The following is a 20,168-nucleotide window of genomic DNA, read 5'->3' as shown; positions in this document are numbered from 1 at the left end:
TGTACGGTGGAGTCATTTGTTTGTGCTTGACATATGAATAAACTGTTATGCGATATGCTGTTCACAACTGTTTTGCCTAACTTCTTATGCAGAATGGTTTATCTTAATTGATTTATATTCTTATGATAGCTGAATGATCTTTATTACCAGTTATTGTATGAAATCTTTTTAGATCGCATAATGAAAGAATTCTACCCCGGGTTAGTATAGATTAGATGTGCTGTTTTTGTTAGATTACAGTAGTATAGAGTCAGTTTAGAGTTTAGAATTAAATTAGCTTAAAAATTACCTCTAAATTAGCATCATCAAAATCTACACACACACACACACATCCTTTAGATTGGGAAGCTGGTCCCATTATCCCCAGTCAAACACGCTACACCAAATTGGCAAGGAGCTGCCAACCAGGTTCCGGACCGGGTGGGTATCCCCCTTGTTGTTGACCCAATTTCGGGGCCCTCAACAGAACTATAGATAGAGAGGAATAGAAAGAACCAACCTGTGTCTTGCGCTAGTCCTTTGATCCAATCCTTCTCTTCTTTGATAGTCTCTAGCTACTTGCTCCCTTACTTGCCCAGCTTCACAAAGTACCTGTAAGATCACAAAAGAAGAAAACTATACAAAGACATGGATCTATATTCATAAACAACTTAGGATCAGATTTAAGTTAACCATACAAATGTAACAAGCATCAATCATACTAAAGCATGGAGGAAAACTCAAATAGCTTTTATTGATAAACAAGAAAAGATCCAGGAGGAGTTACAACCAGTGGTTCCTGACCCAGCGTCAACCTCCCAGCAAAGAAGCCCCTCTTCACCTCAAATAAAGCATAGATCACCCAACAATCTGATGTTTGTCTAAAAAAACCAACAGCAATTCCTTACAATACGCAAAATTTCAGCCTCTGGATCTCTGGGATGAGGGATCCATATATAGATATCTGTAAGGAGGATGAGTCAGCTTGTGATTTGATTAGTGTCTTCTCTCTGTCAGTTCTTGCTTCCACTTGGAGACTGAAGGCCACTTACTCATCCTTGGTCGAATTCAGTGAGGCAAGTGTCACTGGAGAAGTTTCTAGAAGCTTCCATTGTCTCTCCACCTCGCGGAATGACACTGCCATTTGTCATTTCTCGCCCATCGCACCCCACAGAAGGGACTTTTGAAATGCAACGCACCCTCACAGTGTATTTAGGTGCAATGCAATGCACCTAGCCAGTGGAGCAGCTGAAATGATCCTGTTTTGACTTATTCTTAGCAGTTTCTAGTGGAGAACTTCTCGGAGAAGCTGTAATTTGTTGACCTTGTTCCTTTAGGGGTTAGAACAACAATTTTAGGGTCTTAGGAGCCCTAGGTTTATGGACATTTCATGCTCGGAGCTGTAGGGAACAAAAATGTCTATAACAGTAACCAGCAAGATTTCAATCTACTTAACAAAAATTATTTTGCAAAGACATAAAAAGCAAATAATAGTACACAAAGGAAGCCTTGGCACTTGGGTTTGGCCCAACCCCAAGAGCTATAGGCTGCTAAAAAAAACTCAGAACTGATGCCAAGTAAAGCTACTCTTCATTACTCAAAAATAATCATGTCACAAGAAAGTTATACAACAACAGCTACGAAAATGAGCTGAGAAAATGACAGCACTATAGTACAAAACCCAAGAGTTCAAAAAAGTAACCTAAAAAGGTTGAAGCCTTCCTATTTATGCACTACGAGGGTCCTAACATCCCTCCTTAACTCAAGGGGCTCTGTTGTTCAAACCATCAGTAAACAATCACTCTTCACAAAGCTACTCGGCTACCTTTAAGATTCATTTTGGTGGCCTGCTAAGCTCTGAGTTGAGGGTGGAGATTTCGAGGAAGGGCCATTTAATGTAAGAGAAACCCTTCCTACGAATCCTCACCCTTGTTCCTTCATGCTTGGCTGTCATCTGGCTCATAATTGCTTGGCCTTGTTCCAAAATTTGTCCAAAAAACCTGAAGTAACCATGTATTAGCCTCCTTGGTAAAGTGACCACCCTCATTCGTTCAAATAACATAAACATACTCAAAAACATGCATAAACTATGAAAAATGGTGGATTGATGAAGAACAGTAGGCAAAATGAGCCCAATAAGTTACCCATTTTTGGGGCTCATCATCACCCCCCTGCTAAATGGGTTGCTGATCCTCTGAGCAACTAATCTAGCTCATCATCGTTGATAGCTTTGACTGCCTCCCTCACGTCCGAGGCCTCCACAGTGATATCTTCTTCCCGGTAATGGAATCCTGCTTTCCTTTCCACTTCCTCCCACTGTCTATTTTTCTCCTCTTCCTTAACTCCTTCTAGCAATCCCAAAAGCAAGGGAGGACTGAATTTCATGCCGATCCAATTGGCCTGCAAATTTTGTATCGACTGTTTGTAGAGGGGTACCCTAGCCAAGGCCTCCCTCATCCTAGTGGGAGAGTGGTATTCTCTTATCTTCAAGTTGTGGGGCAGTGTGTTCCACTACCTTGTTCAGGCATGAAGGCAGTTATCCCCCAATAGTCTCTCCATGTCATCAAAGTGGGAAATAGCTTGAGCCTATTCCTCAATGTACTCTGGTAAATCCTGAGGGCTATTGGCCAAGTGCTGATGGGCGCTTATCACTGCTGAGGGATCCTCCGACTCTGCTCTGATCATTAGTGGCTCAATGAGTTCCCTGCTCATAATATTTCAGACCTCTGTTTCTCTTTTTTCCTCATGATTCATCCAAGAGGCCATGGCCATAAGTTGGACATCTCCTACCACAGTGTTGGGATCCCATGAGTTCATATTTGGAAGGGCTAAGTTGTGCAAATAAAACTCGATAATTTAGCCTTGTTGTTTGATGAGCTACTATCACATAAAGCCACAAATTGATGATAATTTTGAAATGGAGTGATGCCCCTTTGGGCCAAGGTGTTAATCTAAAACTACAACCACCGATCGTTAAGGTATAGGCCGTATGAATTGGCAGGTTGCCTACACTGCAAAGCTTCCATCGCCCAGCTGGCCATGCAAGCCAGTTGGGCCTCCTTTTCTTGCACCTACTGTTTCAGAGACTATATCTCCCGGGCTACTTGTAATTCCTTCTCCTGTAGCTGTCTAGTTAGTGTCTCAATTTCAGCCTACAACCCATCTCTTCTCTGCTGTTCATTAGGGGTTCCTTTGTCTATTGTGGGCTCTTCCTGTTGTTGTTGTTCTCCCAAGATGTGGGGCCTGTCTTCCTTATACTGTCCCTGTAGCTATAGCTGCTGTTTAAGCAGCTCATTTTCCTCTTGTAGCTTGGCCCGCTGGCTGCTTTCCACATGTCATACCATATCCAATTCCTTTCTCGCCTCTTTGAGTTGTTCCTCCAGGGGACCTATATCTGCCACACCTTTGGACTTGGAGATCTTCATCCAAGTGTGGGTCCTCACTCTCTCTTCTTCTAGTGCAAGGAAAAGTGATACTGCGAATTTTTGGGGAATGATCTTTCCGGCCTCTAATAAGTTATAGTAGGAGCCCAAGATGGCTAGCGGCTTGGTTCCATAATGTCCTCCATATTTTCTTCCTCTTGTGGTGATTTAGCTCCCTTGCCTTCCAATTCTTCGGTCTCCTTTATCCTAGCCAGCATTTCCTGTAGAACAGTCTCAGCATCTTGTAGAGAGGTCTTTGTGTCCAGCATTTTCATCCTTTCTCTCTAGGTGGATGTTTTCGGGCTTCACCATTCATAGGTGATGGATGCCTTTGAAGGCGACCTTTAATTTGTTTAGCTGGGGTGTCCACAATTGTAATTGGCTCCTTTGAATGTGGCTAGGGTCTGCCAGTTTTTATCTGCATGCTCCTTCTTGCCTTAAAATACATGGAAGGCTCCCTTTTTCGATTCCCTTTTTGCTTTGGAGATGTGCTTAGGGCAGCCACCACTACTGCCGCCTCCCTGGCGAAAATCTCAGGTGATTTCTCCTTTTGCTGCTCAGTTTCCATGCTTCCTGTAGAAAGTCTTGTGTTGACCATTTTCATGCTTCCTGTAGAAATTGTTTCAACTGTTTCGGTCTGCTTGGCTAGATGTGTCTTTCCTTTTAATTTTTGTGTGGTTGCTTTGGTTGTGCCCTCATTTGTTTGGACTTTTTCAGTCCTCCCTACTCTACTCTACAATAATTTCTCCCTTGGTGTTTGTGCCCTTGTTCCTCCCATAGTTTTAGGGTCAGCAACTTGGCCTTTCCCTCATTTCTCCTCTTATTCTTTCTGTGGTGGTTTGTCCTATGTTCCTCTACCACTGGCTTTCTCTTCTACCTCAGTGTGTTCCCTTTCTTCACTACTGGATGAAGTGAATTCCTCGGCCAAAATTCGAATATCATCATCTTTGGACATGTTGCGGAAAATATCCTAGGAGAGAGGAACAGTGTAGGTGTCGAGGGAATCTTCCACTAGAATCTTGATGAGCCCATGAGGGCTAGCTGATCCGGTGTCCCTTCCTTCAATTTTGTGCCACACTCAAGTAATGATTGCAGAAGAAAATAGGGGATGCTTAACTTCTATTCTGGAGGTAAATCCATCCCATGTCTGAGTTCACTCAGCAACCTGAAATGGTAGCCGTAGACAATACTGAACCGCCCCTCACAGGTAATGTATTTCATGATTTGAAAACTGACCTCGCTCCAAAAAGGATGTAAGCTGGCTCTCCGGACCCCGTTCTTATCTTCTGAAAATTGTTCCTCTGGTAGGAAGAATTCTTTCTTGGCTTTCTGGCCCAATGCCCTCTCCTCCTTGCTCCAGGGTATCCCCAATGGCAAATCAATAACTCGACTAATGAGTTGTGGGGTAAGCTTTAGGGTCAACCCTCTAAAATTCACAGTGGCCAGTGTCTTTGATTTAGGTTGCAGGGACATTAAGAACTCCTCTGTTATATCATCGTTATGGCCCTGAATTTTGTCACAAAAGGTCATCCAATTAGCATTGGTGAAGAGGTTCACCACCTCGGGATGTTCATGCAATTTTCTGGAATTCGAGGGTTCCTTCCTGATAAACCCCCCTGGCATGGTGAGAGTGCTCTATTTTATGCTCTGAGTAGAGAGGGACTGTTGTTTTATGGTTTCCTCCTTTGAACTTCAAGACAGTATCTCTCAGGTGTTTATATTTTACTTTGCACCAATTCCCTGGTTCTAATGCTTTTGCTGCCCAAAAATCGACTGTCCGTGTTTAACAGGAAGAATTAGGTTTCCACAGACATAGTGCAGAGCTCAATTTTCATCCCCAGCATACATACAACCATGTAAAATTCACATTTTTCCTACACAGGTTAGCCCTGACAGTGCTTTATCTTTTCTACAGGAGGAATTTTCTTAACAGGAACTGTGGAGGAGAATTTGGACGCAGAACCAACGAAGAAATTCCATGCAACACACAAGTAAACTGCTATTTTCGACTCACAGGCAAACTTGTCTCTAACCCTCTAATTCAAGATAGCTCAATTCACCATTTTTTGAAATATACCATGCATGGAGGAGTTTTTTTGAGCCTACCTCTCTCGGAACTCCAAATTTGACAAAGAAAAGTCTAGGCTTCTTTGCTCCGGAAGGCTATGTTATATTTCCTGTAGAGCTTCTTCCTGTAGAACGTGTTGCCAACTTCTGTAGGATGTCACGATGCTTCTGAAAGAGCCTGGTACGTGGGAGAATTTTGAAATAGGCCGAAAAGCTCAGGTTAACAGATTGTGAAAACAGAGGACACGTACTTCGGTCAAGGATGGTTGCAAGTGCAAATGAACAGCGGTGAACACAAGTCTTTAGCTGAGCATTTTGAACTACGGCACAATTCGGGGCAAGGGGGTGAGGTGACCGGGCCAAACCATTAGCCAACTTCATAGCCATCATTCCTTTGCGTGTCCCTAACCGCCATTACCTCTCCTCTGCCATTAACCACTGCCACCACTGCCAGTCCCACCGATTTTCCCCGACTGGACACTCCACACGTGTTGGCTGCATGTCTCATTTGCAAACTCAAATGTAACCAAGCTTGTTCGGATCCCACGAAGCTATGTGACTGGCTATGGGTTGCCAATTGACTGGCCACCGAATTCGTTCAACCCGAACAATTTTCACAGACATGCAGTTTTTGAAATATAGTTTATGCAATTTGAAAAATAAGGTTAGACACTTACCTGCATGGCCGTGGACGTGTTCTGCAGGCTCCGGGACTTGGAAAGACTTCTTCACTCACTGCTACCTCGTGCACAGGTGCTAGAACCCATTCTTTCATTGGTGGATGCTGTATGCATGGCTTTGGAACCCGATCCTTCGGTTGGCAATGTTGCATGCACAGGTTCTGTTTGGTTTCAGCTGTTGAGGATGTCTTCATGTCTAGGAGGAGCCTTTTTACATGTTTCCTTTTGTTGGTTTCGGTTGCCCCTACCTCTAGCGTATGTCTTCCAGAGGGATCAACCGCTACAGGATTCCTGTAGGATGTCTTGTAGCTGCTTCTCCTCCTGGGATGCAGGCTAAACGAGCAAGGCTATATTCGCTGATGAAGAGTCTAGATGGAGCTTGAATAGGTAGAGTGTGCGGGCCCTTGTTGCTTGATTTGTCACTAGAAAATTTTTCTGTCCATCTGAAAAAACAAGGTTTCTTGTATGACTGTGCAAGAACACATAACTAGGTGGGTGCAACAGGGGTGAAATACAGTGATGGATGGAAAAGAGGGGTGGCTACAGGCCTAACCAACAGATTCCAAGTTCCAGATCCCTTTCCAAAATTTAATTTGGCCCGCCCCAAGGTTCTACAGGATGTTTCCTATAGAAATACAGAACTTCCTGTAGAAAGCCCAAAACTTCTTGTAGAAAGCCTAGAACTTCCTGTAAGAGGTGGAATCTCGGCCCGAATGTGATCAAATCCTAGGAAAGGCGAGTGGCCATGGAGGGAGTGTCTATAAGGATGTCCTCTAGCACGGTACAGGCCCCTATCCTCATTTTGTGCAACCTCCTTTACCTGCAATGTATTCCCTACGACCTGCAATTATTTTATAGAGATTAGGCCTATTTCTTTTTCTTCTTTTTTTATTTTTTCTTCTTTTTTCTCTTTTTTTTTTGAGAGACAGCTGGGGCGCCTCCATGAGGTTTTCACCCCCACTATCTGCCCCGGGTGCCTCGAAGAGATTTTCACCCAAGGATCTTTTTCAGTCCATTTCTTTATTTTTGAGAGATAGTTGGGGCGCCTCCATGAGGTTTTCACCCTCACTGTCTGCCCTGGGCGCCTTAGAGAGGTTTTCACCCAAGGATCTTTTTATTCCTGCTTTTTTTTCTTTTTTTCTTTTTTTTGATGATCAAGGTGAGGGTGGAATAGAGGCAGAGCCCCGCTCTACTACTAGCACTGCTTTTTCCAAAGTTTCAATGAACTCCTACCTCGAAAGGGGTTTCTTGTAGATTTTCAATTGATGCCCATTGACAAGCATGGGGATGGCTTCTTCATCAATGGTCCTGATTAGGACTGAACCATTGTCATTGCATTTTTCCACTGTATATGGTCCTAACTATCTTGTTCTCAGCTTCCCTTTGAAATCCTTGTATCTTGAGTCATAGAGTAGCGTCCAATCTCCCGGCTGGAATTTCTTTTCATTAAGGTGCTGGTCATGCCATATCTTCCTCTGGAGTTGAGCTACTTCTCAGTGGAGGAGGGCCTGCATTTTGTGTTCATCTAATCCATTCAGTTGCAGTAATCTTTCACCTTGAGCATGGCTGAGATCTAAGTCTAGCTGAGCTGCCACCCTCAATGTGTTGTACTTGAACTCTATGGACGGCAAAGCTTTCTTCCCGTAGACCAGCTCATAAGGTGTGAAACCTGTTGTAGTCTTCCAAGTGGTGTTGTAGGCCCAGGTGGCCTCAACCAGGCGATCTGCCCAATCCTTTCTGCTGCTGCTCACCACCTTAGTCAAAATCCCTTCCAATGCTCTATTAATGACTTCCACCTACCCATTTTCTTGTGGATGACATGGGGTGGAAGTCCTATGCTTGATCTTGTGATGAGTGAGCAAGTCTTCAATAAAGTTAGAGGTGAACTGGATTCCTTGATCGGTGACTAACTCTCTTGGGTAGCCAAACTTGTAGAAGATATTTTCCCTTAAAAACTCAGCCACCTTTTCTTTCTTCACTGCTTTGATTTCCTTTGTTTCTGCCCACTTTGTCAGGTAGTCGGTGCACACAATGATGTAAGACCTTTACTTTGAAGGAGGGTTGATAGGACCCACAAAATCCATGCCCCACTTCTCAAATGGCTCGAAGGTTAGTTGAGGTGGGAGAGGCATTTCATCCCTTGGAGTCGGTTTCCCCATCCTTTGACATCAGTCAGATTGGTTGATGTATCTTCTAACATTTTGATGAAGAGTAGGCCAATAGTAGCCTGCCTGTAGAATTTTGAAGGCAGTCCTTTTTGCTGCAAAGTGGCCTCCACAGGGCCCATCGTGAGAGGTTAGAAGGATGTCAAAGACTTCCTCCTCCCTAACACAACACCTCAAGATCTGATCTAGGCCAAGTTTGAACAGGTTTCCCTCGATCCAAGTGAACGAGGCACTCTTCCTCACAATTCTGCTCTTCTCCTTTGAGGATAGATGCGGAGGGAACTATGCTGAGACCAAGTAATTTGCTATATCAGCAAACCATGGAGAGAGTACTGAGATAGAAAACAGGTGTTCATCTGGCATCTGGTCATCCACTGTCCCTTCTTCACCTGCAGGAAAATCCAATTTAGACAAGAAGTCAGCAACAACATTTTCCTTGGCATGTCGACAATAGTTAAATCAAATTGTTTCAACAAAAGTAACCATCTAATGATACGAGCATTTACATTAGGTTTATTCATTAAATATCTAATCGCAGCACGATCAGTGTGTACGAATGTTTGATAACCAGTGATGTAGTGTCTGAACTTGTTTAGGGAATGGACTACGGCCAGGAACTCTTTCTCGGTTACATTATAGTTCATTTTTGCCTTGGATAGGTTTTTGTTGACGAAGTATATGGAATATGGTAGTTTCTCCTCAACTTGTCCTAAGGCTGCCCCTATGGCTTTGTTCGAGGCATCAGTGTGGATGTGGAAAGGTAGGGCCCAGTTTGGACCTCTCAAGATCGGGGCGGACACCAGCTTATCTTTCAACTCATCCAGAGCCCCTTGATAGTCGTCGGTCCATTTAAACTCAACATCTTTCCCTAAGAGGCCAAACAATGGCGAGGCTAGCTTACTGAAATCTTTAATGAATCTTCTATAATATCCTGCTAAGCCTAGGAAACTCCGAACATCTCTTACCTTTTGAGGAGGTGGAACCTTCTGGATGATAGCAATCTTGTTAGGATCCACCTGTAATCCTTGCTGAGAAATTGTATGACCTAGCATAGTCCCTTCAGTCATCAGGAATTCACATTTTTCGGGACTGAGGGATAGGTTCATCTCAATACACTTGGTTAAAACTTTTCCCAGGTTAGTCAATGCTTCTTGGAAGTTGGACCCATAGGGAGTAAAGTCATCCATATAGATTTTTACCGAATCATGGACCAACTCAAAAAATATGCTCAATATTGCTCTCTCGAAAGTAGCAGGAGCATTTCATAGCCCAAAGGGAAGGAATCGGTAGGCAAAGGTACCCCATGGCCAAGTGAAGGTGGTCTTATCTTGGTCCTCCAGGCTGATTTGGATCTGATTATACCCGCTGAACCCATCTAGGAAAGAGAAGAACTTCTTCTCCACTTCCCGTTTTTCTTGGGCACAAGCACTAGAGGTGAGACCCACTCACTGTTGGAGATGGGGTAGATGAATCCTGCATCCAACAATTTTTTCAATTCTTCTTTGACGATGTCTTTAAGGGCTGCATTCATTCTACTCTGAGGTTGCCTGACTGGTTTACAATATTCTTTAATGTAAATGTGATGGGTACAAACCGAAGGGTGGACGCCTTTCATCTCCTTATAACTCTAAGCAAAAGCATCTAGATGATTGTTCAGTAAGCTACACAGCTCCTTCTCCTGGGAGGGAGATAGGGAGGAGCTAATCTTTAAGGTTCCTTCAGGGCCAAATAACACATTCTTAACTCTGGGAGAGGTCGGATCAGTCACACAGAGGTCCACTAAAGTGCTGGCTTGGGTACCTTCCACCAAATACTCTAAGGATAGTGCACTGGGAGGTGGATTTTGAATCAAATTCTCAATCAAGTCATCCTAGGTTTGAGGGCCTCCCCTGGTGGTTTCTACTATGCAAAATGGTGCAGAGTAGACCTCATCCTCATCTCCCTCTTCCAACTAGAGTGGTAAGTCATGTTCTAGCAGAGGTTTGGCAGGAGGATATAGGACTAGTTGTTTGGACATAGGCCCATTCTTGATGGCCATGCTTCCAACTCGACAACTAAGGTAATCATCTGTAGTAGCTAACCAAGGCCTTCCCAAAATGAGGGGGTATCCAGTGAGCTTTGCCTTTGGCTAAAGGACCAAGAAGTCCGCAGGGTACTCCTAAGAGTCAATGGAGACCAAGACATCTTCCACAATCCCTTCAGGAGTCACGGTGGAGCGGTCTGCTAACTGCAGGACTGCCGGGGTCTTGCTTAAGGAACTCTGAAGGTTGAGTTTAAGCGTAGTGTCCCTGGTCATCACATTAATGGCAGCCCCTAGATCAATCAAGGTATGGTGGATGATGGTGCCATTGATATGGACATCAACTACTGGACTCCTAGGATCCAAATACTTTGGACAGATTACTTGCCTCAACATCAGGTTGGACAGTTGTCCTATGACATTGATAGTCGAGGCATCTCTCTTTCACCTACCTGGGTGCCTGAAACACTTCTCCTTGATCAATTTGTTGATATTGGTACATCTTTTGTGGCCTGGAGAAGTGGTATTTTCACACACAAGTGCTTAAGTTCTCCCAGAAGTTCAAACTCCTCTAGGCTTTGTTGCGTGGTTACTATTAGTCGCTCAGGAAAGGGTGGAATGGCTTTGGGTTCACTTTCCTATTTCTCTTCCTCATCCTCTAGGGGAGGAGGTTGGTGATCTAGAAGGACCTTCCCAGATCACAGGTTGATCTCTTAGATCTCCACAACATAGGTAGGGCATGTTGTCTCCCTAGTGTATACTTGTTGGGCATGTCCGTTGTTGGGGTTCGGGTTTGGTTGAGCAGGCACCTGGGGTTGTCTTGGAGGCGCAGGAGGTAATGGTTGTGGTTGAGCCGGTGGTGGAGGGAAAATGGCAGGAGGAGAGTTGTATTGGGGCCTCCACCCTGATTGAGGTACATTCCACTGAGGTTGTGGCTAGACATGTGAGTGAAACGAAGGAGAAGTGGGTTGAGTATGGTATTGAGATGGATAAGACCATGGAGGAGGTGCGGACCAGGAAGGATGAGCATGGGGCCCTAAGAAGGTATGTGAGAAGATTGGTTGGGGCCACAATAAGCTTGGGATTTCCCTTGCATCCACTGCTCATAAGGCCTGGACCCATGCAGCCTCCTTTAGTTGAGGAAGTAGAGAGGTTCAGTGGTTGCCTCAGTCCCTTGGTACATGGCTTTAAATCCAGGTAAGGTTGGGCATTGGTTTCTGGGGTGGTCTTCCTCATAAACAAAACATACCTCTACTGAGTGTAATGGACACTCGTTCTTAGGGTGCTTCCTCATACATCTAGGATAGAAAATGGCCAAATCCCTCTCAGCTTCCTCTTTCTTTTGTTGGATTCGGAAAGTATCAAGTTGCATGGAAATGGTCTGTCTCACCTCACTTTTGAGGTCTTCCATCTGATTATAAAACTCATGCTTGGAGAAGGCAGCACTAGCTGAAAGTGGATTCCCCCTACCTCTTTTCTGGGCTACCCTAGAATGGTTTCTAAGCAAAGTCTTTATGCCCTCATAAGGTAGTTGGTAGATGTCCCCTCCAGCTAGAAAATGGAGGGTATCTAGGAGGTCTTCAGGGACTCCTCAGAGCAGAACCAGCTTCAGAGATTCAAGGTCAAGAGTGCACCTGGCCTGTTTATAGCTAAGTTGGAACCTTTCCTCGTAGTCTTCTAAAGACTCATGATTTCCCATGGTCATCCGGAAGATTTATCCCTTTGTTTCCTTGGACCTACAGTAGTCCTGATATTTGTTGTTAAAGGCTTGCTGCATCTGAGCCCAAGTGGTCATACTGTTTCTAGGTAACCCCATGAACCAACGGAGTGCTGCATCCTTGAGGGTAGAAGGAAAGAGTTTCAAATTTTACTAGTCCTCAGCATAGTCATAAGTTCGACAAAAGACAACAAACTCAAACAGGAAGGTATCAGGGTCTTCAGTAGTCAACCCATGGAAGTGAGGTAAGGCTGAGGGACTTATGTTTTTCATTTTCATGTCCCCATTGGTCTCTCGAATGGGGAAGGTACCTTCTATTCTCTCATCATCTTCTTTACTGTTGTTGTTTTCAGCCATGGTCTCAAAAGGAATTTTTCTTGCTCCTCTTCTGTTATAGGATCTTTGTATATCTCAGGAGGTTCACCTATAGGTTCTTCTAGGTCACTACCACCAAAGAAGAGAGAAGGGTGACTCAGTGATGTGGTGGGGGTGTTGGGTAGGATTTTCCAGTATTATCTCTGTTCCTATGAGGCATGAAAAAATTTTTGGTTGCTTTTATTTTTTTCTGCTTGTACCTGCAAAACTGAAACAGATGGAATTGCAACTAACTAAAATCTATCTTGCGGAAATGAAAATGAATTGAAATGAAAGCAGGAAAGGACTAGTCTATTTTGCTGAAATGAAACTGCGGAATTGAAATGCTAATCTACACTTGCAGAATTGAAATGCTAATCTATGAAAGCAGGAAATGTCTAATCTACTTTTGCAGAAATGAAATTGCAGAATGGAAATGAAATAAACTACCTAGCAGAAGGTTGGGGTAGAAAAATAGAAGGAAAGCAACAATCAAAAATACTCCGACGCTTCCCTAGCAATGTCGCCAAAAATAATGGTGGGCTCTAGTATTGCAGCAATGGTGCTGCAACTCCTAGGACTCCCTTCTTTACTCTTACAACCCGGTAGTTCGTAACAAACTTGGAAGCGACAGTGTTGTATGCACAAGTACTAGCTCTTGCCGCAACTGTCACTTGGTCAACTGGAATAAGTCCGCTAGGAGCTTAAGCCAACTTCTAGGAGCTCTGAGAAGAAGCTTTCTAACTAATGGATGGAAGCTAAGTCAAAGGAGGCTAATCTACTTGCAGAAGGAAACTGAAAATCGGAAAGGAAACACAAACCCTAGCAAACCCTAATTTTACCAGCTAATCCTACTAATGCAAGAAAGAGGACGAAAGCTACTGAAAGAGATGCCATTGACTTCTAAGAAGGTGAAATGCATGTGTCTATACTACTACAGTAAAATCAAAAAAACATCTTTTTGTATTTTTTAAGTAAAGTGTTAGAATTGTCACGCATGTGCTTTAAGTGGTTTTTGACTGTGCAGAGGTGGATTGGAGAGATGAAATGCTTGCAGGAGGTTGGAAAGGTTAGAATAGGGCCTAAGGGGTCCCTAGCACTCTTCCAGAGAGTTTCACAGAGTTTGGCTATCAAGAAACTGCTTTCGTGAGCTTCTACAGGAAGCCTGCAGGGGTTCTATAGGATGTTCTATATTTTCTACAGGATGTTCAGAAATGGGATTTTGGAGAGTGGATGGAGAGGGAAAGGTGTAGAAGCAAGCATGTGGGTAGGATAAGGGTGTGAGGAGGTCCAGGAATTTTTGGATGGAGAGGAGGATTGATGAGGATGGCTGGATTTGTTCAAGGAGGAGTAAAGCAATGTTGCACAAAAATTAGGGCTATGCGAGTGGATGTGGCAAACATGAGGCAAGAATCTGAGTTAGGGATGGAGCAGATGGAATTGATGGAGTACGGGTAGATGGAGAGGTATTATAGGTGCTCTGCAAGTTATTTCTCAAACTGAACATGTTAGAGCCTAGATTTTCCTCAGCCTGAAAAGACAAGGTGGTAGGTCCACATCAAACCACGCTCAGCCTCGTAGCTAGCCCTACAAGGACAGGAGAGTGCTCTCTCCGGGTCGATCTCGGGAAAAGACAAGCGATGGGGCTTGAGATTTATGAAATAAAAGCTAATTTTAGGCTAGGTATGAAGTACAAGGGTTTGTTTTGAGTTTTTGGGGGTTTTGTGTTGGAAAAAGGGAAAGGCAAATTGGGCTCGGGGATGAGGCACAGTTTCTGCAGAGTTCTGATTGGGGCAAGGAAGGCAATCATTTTGATGCTTTAAAGTAAGTGAATGGATAGATCAAACTGGTGAGGAGCTAAGGAGAGAAAGAGAGTTTCAAGAATTCTCCTTAAACAGATGAAAACATGGAAATTTAAACAAATTCAAAGGCAGAGCAGCAATTAATGGATTCTACCTTAATCACTCATTTGTTCCAATTCAGAAGAAGAGACAGGGAAATGATACACATAAAATTAATGAACTTAGAATTACTTAGAGAAGAACACCATCAAAACATAAAGCCACATGGATCCCAAACAGTGCTACAAAACCCTGGTCTTTCCTTAGCCAAAAATGGAGAGATAGAATGTACAATGATATGCCAAAGCAATCCCTTGTGTCCAACCATGAAAATGACTTAATAATTACTTGATATAGACAAGCCAAACCTATTCCCTTGCCTCCAGGGGTCGAGCTCATCATTCTAGGAGTAGTTTGAACCAATTCTAAACAAGGAACTGAAAACTAGGTAGTCAAACAACTTACCCCTATATGCTAGGAAACTGATTCATTCACTCACATTTCACCTTTTGGTGAACGAATCTTCTAGAAAAAGTAAAAATGTTCCAATATTACATCATGGTTGTCAAATTACATCATGAAAGGTCAATAATAACTTCAAGAAGCAAAACTGGTCAAAACTCGGCAAATTGCTGAGCTGAACAGTGAAAAACAAGCCAAAATTCTCTATGCGCCCCGCCAAAATCTGTATGCGTCGCACCACTTTGGAGCTGATTTTGAGGCACTTTCTGAAGTCCAAATTGAACCCATGTGTCGCTGTTGGCACGCCCTACCTGTCTACTTTCCAACCCAAGTGGAATTTCTGAATTTGGATGTCATTTTCCCCTCCAAAACTTCAATCTCCCAAGACTGCTTCCTGTGTGTCAAAATAGGGGTAGTGAGGTCATTTTTTGAGTGTTTTTTACCTCCTGAGAACTCAAAACTTGCCCAAAATTCTTGGCCATGCACCAAAAGTCATGATTTTTCTTGAAAAATCCAAAAATATAAACTTTTTGCAATTTGGATCTCCCTAGAAAAAGCATGCGCCACGTGGCGCGATGCACAGGGAGAAAAACCCTGTTTTTTGTACCAAAATTTGTCAAAATGCAAAAAATGCCCCAAATTCCTTGAAATTTGGGCTGGATATTCTTCATTAAGTGCCATGCTGAGCTAAAGAGGCTTTGGCCAATATTTGAAGACGATCAAGCTCCCTTTGCCTCTTTTGCTTCCTTATTGCCTTCCTCAATTTTTCCTTTAAATTCCTTATTCGTGCCTTGCAAACATGATTTCGTGCCCAATAGTGGTTTTTCATGTGCCTGAGCATGTCATTGTCCTTGTTTTCTTTCACCAACATCTTCTCTACGTGAATGTTGATTCTCTCGAGCCAAATCTCTCGATCAACCTCTATCTCCTGCTGAATGGGTGTCCTCTCATTTAGGCTTCTTTGGGTGGCCTGCTGGTCTTCACAGATGTTTTTCCACCTCTATGAGGCCTCCCGGGTGCATGTACTTCTGTTGGCGAATCTATATGGGTCTCCTCCTCATGCTCATATGACAGATCAGATGCCATCTCTACTAGTGGATGAAATGTCTTGGAGCTGTCTTGAATTGTTTTTATGCAAATAAGTGATTTTATGGTGTGCCTTGACCTTTGCCACCAAGGGGAATAGTGATAGGTGGGACTATGGAGGGAGAGGGTAAGAGGGGTTTTAGAATTTTTTCTAACTGGAATTTCAGGAATAGAAGGGTTTTAGGGATAGTTTTTAGATTTTGGGATAACAATTAGGGTTTAGGAACATGTAGCTAGGATTTGGGATAATGAGAATTAGGGATATAGGGTTAAAGAGAATTAGGGGTATGGGGTTAGGAAATGGGTTTATGAAATTGGAAAATAAATCAGGGAGGGAGTGATTAAGTTGACTTGACAACAAAAGCTCAAACTAAAAACCCTAAGCAATTGCTTTTGAGGAAAAATTGCAAGGAGGTAGGGTTTGAAAATTTTCGCACTAAAACACCATAAACACCAAGGTAACTCATTCATTGGTCATGGGAGAAATGTTAAATTACATGAACACAAGAAGATTGAGCAAAGTTTGCAATTTGGGAAATTTTTTTGAGTGAATTTCAGGCGTTTTTTCCCAATGCGCCGTACCTTCCTAGTGCTCCGCGCCAGTGTATTTTTACACTGGAAATTTTTGCCCAATGCGCCGCGCCTTCCCAATGCGCCTCACATTTTCCCAGGAGACTTTTGGAGGCCTTCCTAGTGTCCAAATTGGGTACAGGATAGCTCGTTGGAAATTTATTTGAGTCTAATTTCCATCCCAACCGGAATTTTTCAATTTGGAATTCGTTTTCCCTGTCAAAATCAAATCTCCCAAGACTGGTCAAAATGTGCCAAATGAGGCTGCCTAAAGGCAGAGTGCTGTTGTAGTCAACTTTTGAATGCCTTCCTAAGCTCCAAATTGAGCTCATGATAGCTCATTGGAAATCTCTTTGTGCCTAGTTATCATTCGACTCATCAATCATGTCATTTGGCCAACCAATCTAGGAGAAAACTTGATTTTCCCAAGGTCACTCCAAAGGTGCATCAATTCTCCCGAGGCAACTGTATTTTTGGCATTTCTCCAAAACCATGACACCTGTATAAAAAGTGAATGAGGTTTTTCTTCCTTGGCCTATTTTGAACAAAAAAAGTCTCAGTTTTCCCAAATTCATCTTTTATTGCTCAAAAGAATCATTTCAGTGAAACCTATCCCGATGTGTAGAACAGGGGATTTGTCGAAATGAAGCGAAATGAAGGGGATGGTGGGCTTCTAAATTCTTGAGGAAATTCTGCTAGGTGGGTAGGTATGTTAGGAAGCAGGGAAAGGTGGAATTTCAGAGATTGAGTGAGGAGAAGGGGTCCGAAACGGAAAATCACAGGTCTAGCCTAGAAAATTTCCAAGTTGTGGCAATAAACTAGGGTTTGTGCAAAAATGAGGAATTTGGGGGATCTCATTGATGGGAAGTGTTTAATAAGGTAAATTAAGGATAGGGGAAGGTGTATGAACATCAGGATACAATTTTTACCGATGATTTTACCATTCAAGAGAAATTTCCTTCAAAACCCTAGGAGAGGGCAATGAACTTTACCTGGGCGCAACTGAAACATGAAAAAGGTGTAAAATGACCCAGTGGAACTTGACATAATGATGAAAACCCTCTGAATGATGGTACACTGAGCTGAATGGTGACATGGACCGACACTTGGACAACTTTGACAGGAGTAAAAGCAAACCCTAGACCTAATGCCTAGTGACCAAATTTTGCTTGAAGACTCACTGGAATGACAAAATTTGACCTTGACACCTTAAAATCACTTTGTAAGAGCATGTTTGATCACTAGAGGAAGGTTGCAAAGACTGACACTAACATTGGCTCCAATGGGGAGGGTAGCTCCTTGGAGGTGCCAAGAATGGCAGATCTCTGGGAGAGCAGACAAGTTCCTTCATCCATTGGGCAATGGAGTCAAAACTCAAGCTAAAATGCATGACTGAAAACCAACACAAACTAACTTAACAAAAATATTGAAAACTAACTCACAAATGACTCACGAGTCAACTAAAAACTGACTCGATACTTAAACACAACCGAAAAACTGGAAATGATGCTCAAAGTGGAGCTTATTCATCAACACCTATGCTAACAGTTTCATTCATCACCTGATCAAGTGAAATGAAACAACCAATGCGACCAAGTAAGTATTCTGTCTGTTGTTTGAATTCTTCGCAAGTGCTCACTTATGAACAATAAGAGAGAACTACTGAAAGGCAACTCCCATGAAAACTTGGAAAAAGATCCATTGAATGCTATGGATTCTCTATCCACCTCCAAAAACACTGCATAAGGATCTTGAAATTCATGCACACTGGGACTTAGCTCATCTAATGGATTACTTCTCTTCTCTTCATACCATGAATGCAAACTTTGATCTGAGCTTTGTAATGAGACTCCTACTGAAAATGACAAAGAAACCAACTGCCGGGTCAAGTTTATATCAACACATGTTTCAAGCTCATATGTAGTCAATGGAAAAGAATTTTGACTGTAGACATCATCCAACACATCAGCTATTGGATCATGGAAAACTTGAAAAGATTGTTTCAACCCATTTTATATTGGTTCCGATGAGATTACATGATTGCCTACATGCTGCTCATTTTTTACTGAAGATGTACTATGCAATTTTCCCTTCAAAAACTGAAATGATTTGAAACAAAATGGTATGGAATCATCTTGCATCATCTGAGCATATGTTCCAGCTTCCAAGTCTTCATGTGCAACTTGACAATCAATGGCATTTGGGGGCTGGATATCTGAATATGAGAAGCCTTGAACAAGGTTTTCATTGCTCTCAAGGTGGTCCAGATCAAGACTTGTCGACAATTGATTTCTGAGTGCATGAATGTTGTCTCTGATGAACTGAAACGAAGCAAAACAAAAAGGCAAAGATCCTTCACTTACTTCAAAATTTGTTGCACTTTCCTCGTCATTTTCATAGCTGATATGCATCAGCTGAACATTGTATTCGAGCTGTTGTAAGTGAACTTCCTCCTCCCACAAACTAGCTGCTGATTTGTCTGCAAGATTAGCTTCTATTTGGAGAACATAATCATCATCATACTGATCAAACTGAGGCAAATCATCAGTATAAAACACATCATCAAGCATACATGTCATATCAATAGTTCTCTCTTCTCCAAGATGATCTACAAAACAATCATTATCAGATCTATGACAACTAGGATAAGAAACAAAATGTTTTGGAGTGGCCATTTGTTCTTCTTCAATCAACAAGCGATGGACTTGAACACTATTCTCATTCCTTGCGTTGATCTTGTCCATCATCTTTTCCACTACACTTACCAAAATGTCAAGCTTCACCTCTAGAGATGTTGATTCCTCCGGATCTATGTTTTTCATCTCTTCTTCCTTCAATCTTGCCCTTCAGATCAGCAAGTGAGCCTCTACATTTACTGCATTGTTCTGCATCTCTTCAAGTGTTGCAACATTCCTTTCTCTCAACTGAAACTCCATTTCCAGATCAAAGGCACCTGGATCGTGAAAGAGAGCAGATCTAGGAGGAGGCCTTATATCAATTGGGATCGAATAATAAACTTGGTTAAATCTGGCAGAAAATTGTTGTACTGTCTCCCCTGGTAGTCTTTTCAGCTAGTTATACTCTTCTAAAATAAGGAAAAGGTTCTGTCCGATCATCCACCTATTGAGAAAATCCTTGACGAACTGCTAGAAATATGAGATGCTCACATGAGGCAGGGATTTGAACCAACTCTTCACTTTGGCTTGCAAAGAAAGAGCAAAAAGCCTTATATTGACATCCTCGTCATCAACCTCAAAAAGGTCTAGAAAAGACTCAAAATTCTGCACATGTTGCTCAGTATTGACACTCTTACTTTCACCATCAAACCTTGGCAAGTATAGATCATAGTTTTTGGGGAAAGCATGAAGAACAGAAGGTAAAACAGGAGGTTTATACCTATCTGGGACCATAAAAGGTGTAGGAGTATATACAAGAGCTACAAGATCAGTTTTGGTCTCTTGAGGTTCATCAGTTTTAAGACGGTCATCACAAGATTCAGAAGAAAGGTCTTGATCAAGCTTAAAGGCATGCAAATCTTTGGTATTCACAATCTTCAAAGGGAAAGAATCAACTGCAGGCCAAGGATCTCTTCTCAAGCACAGTATACTTTGCAAAGCCTTGTTAACATTCTTGGGAAAAGAGAAGAAATAATTTAGAACAAAGAACAAAATGTCTTGGATGAAACTCCAACTTGAATACCTAATCTGTCCATATTGTCTTTTCATGTTTCTTCTCGCCAGGTTCATCATCCAGTGGAGTCTTTGGATCTGATCTCCAAAATGATTTGGAATCGCCAGGTGAATGA

The sequence above is a fragment of the Pinus tabuliformis genome, chromosome 6 (genome assembly GCF_031772625.1).
Source record: "Pinus tabuliformis cultivar Carrire ecotype Pingquan chromosome 6, CPIR1, whole genome shotgun sequence".
Lineage (NCBI taxonomy): Eukaryota > Viridiplantae > Streptophyta > Pinopsida > Pinales > Pinaceae > Pinus > Pinus tabuliformis.
The sequence above is the reverse complement of the archived record's forward strand: the minus strand, read 5'-3'. Positions refer to the sequence as shown.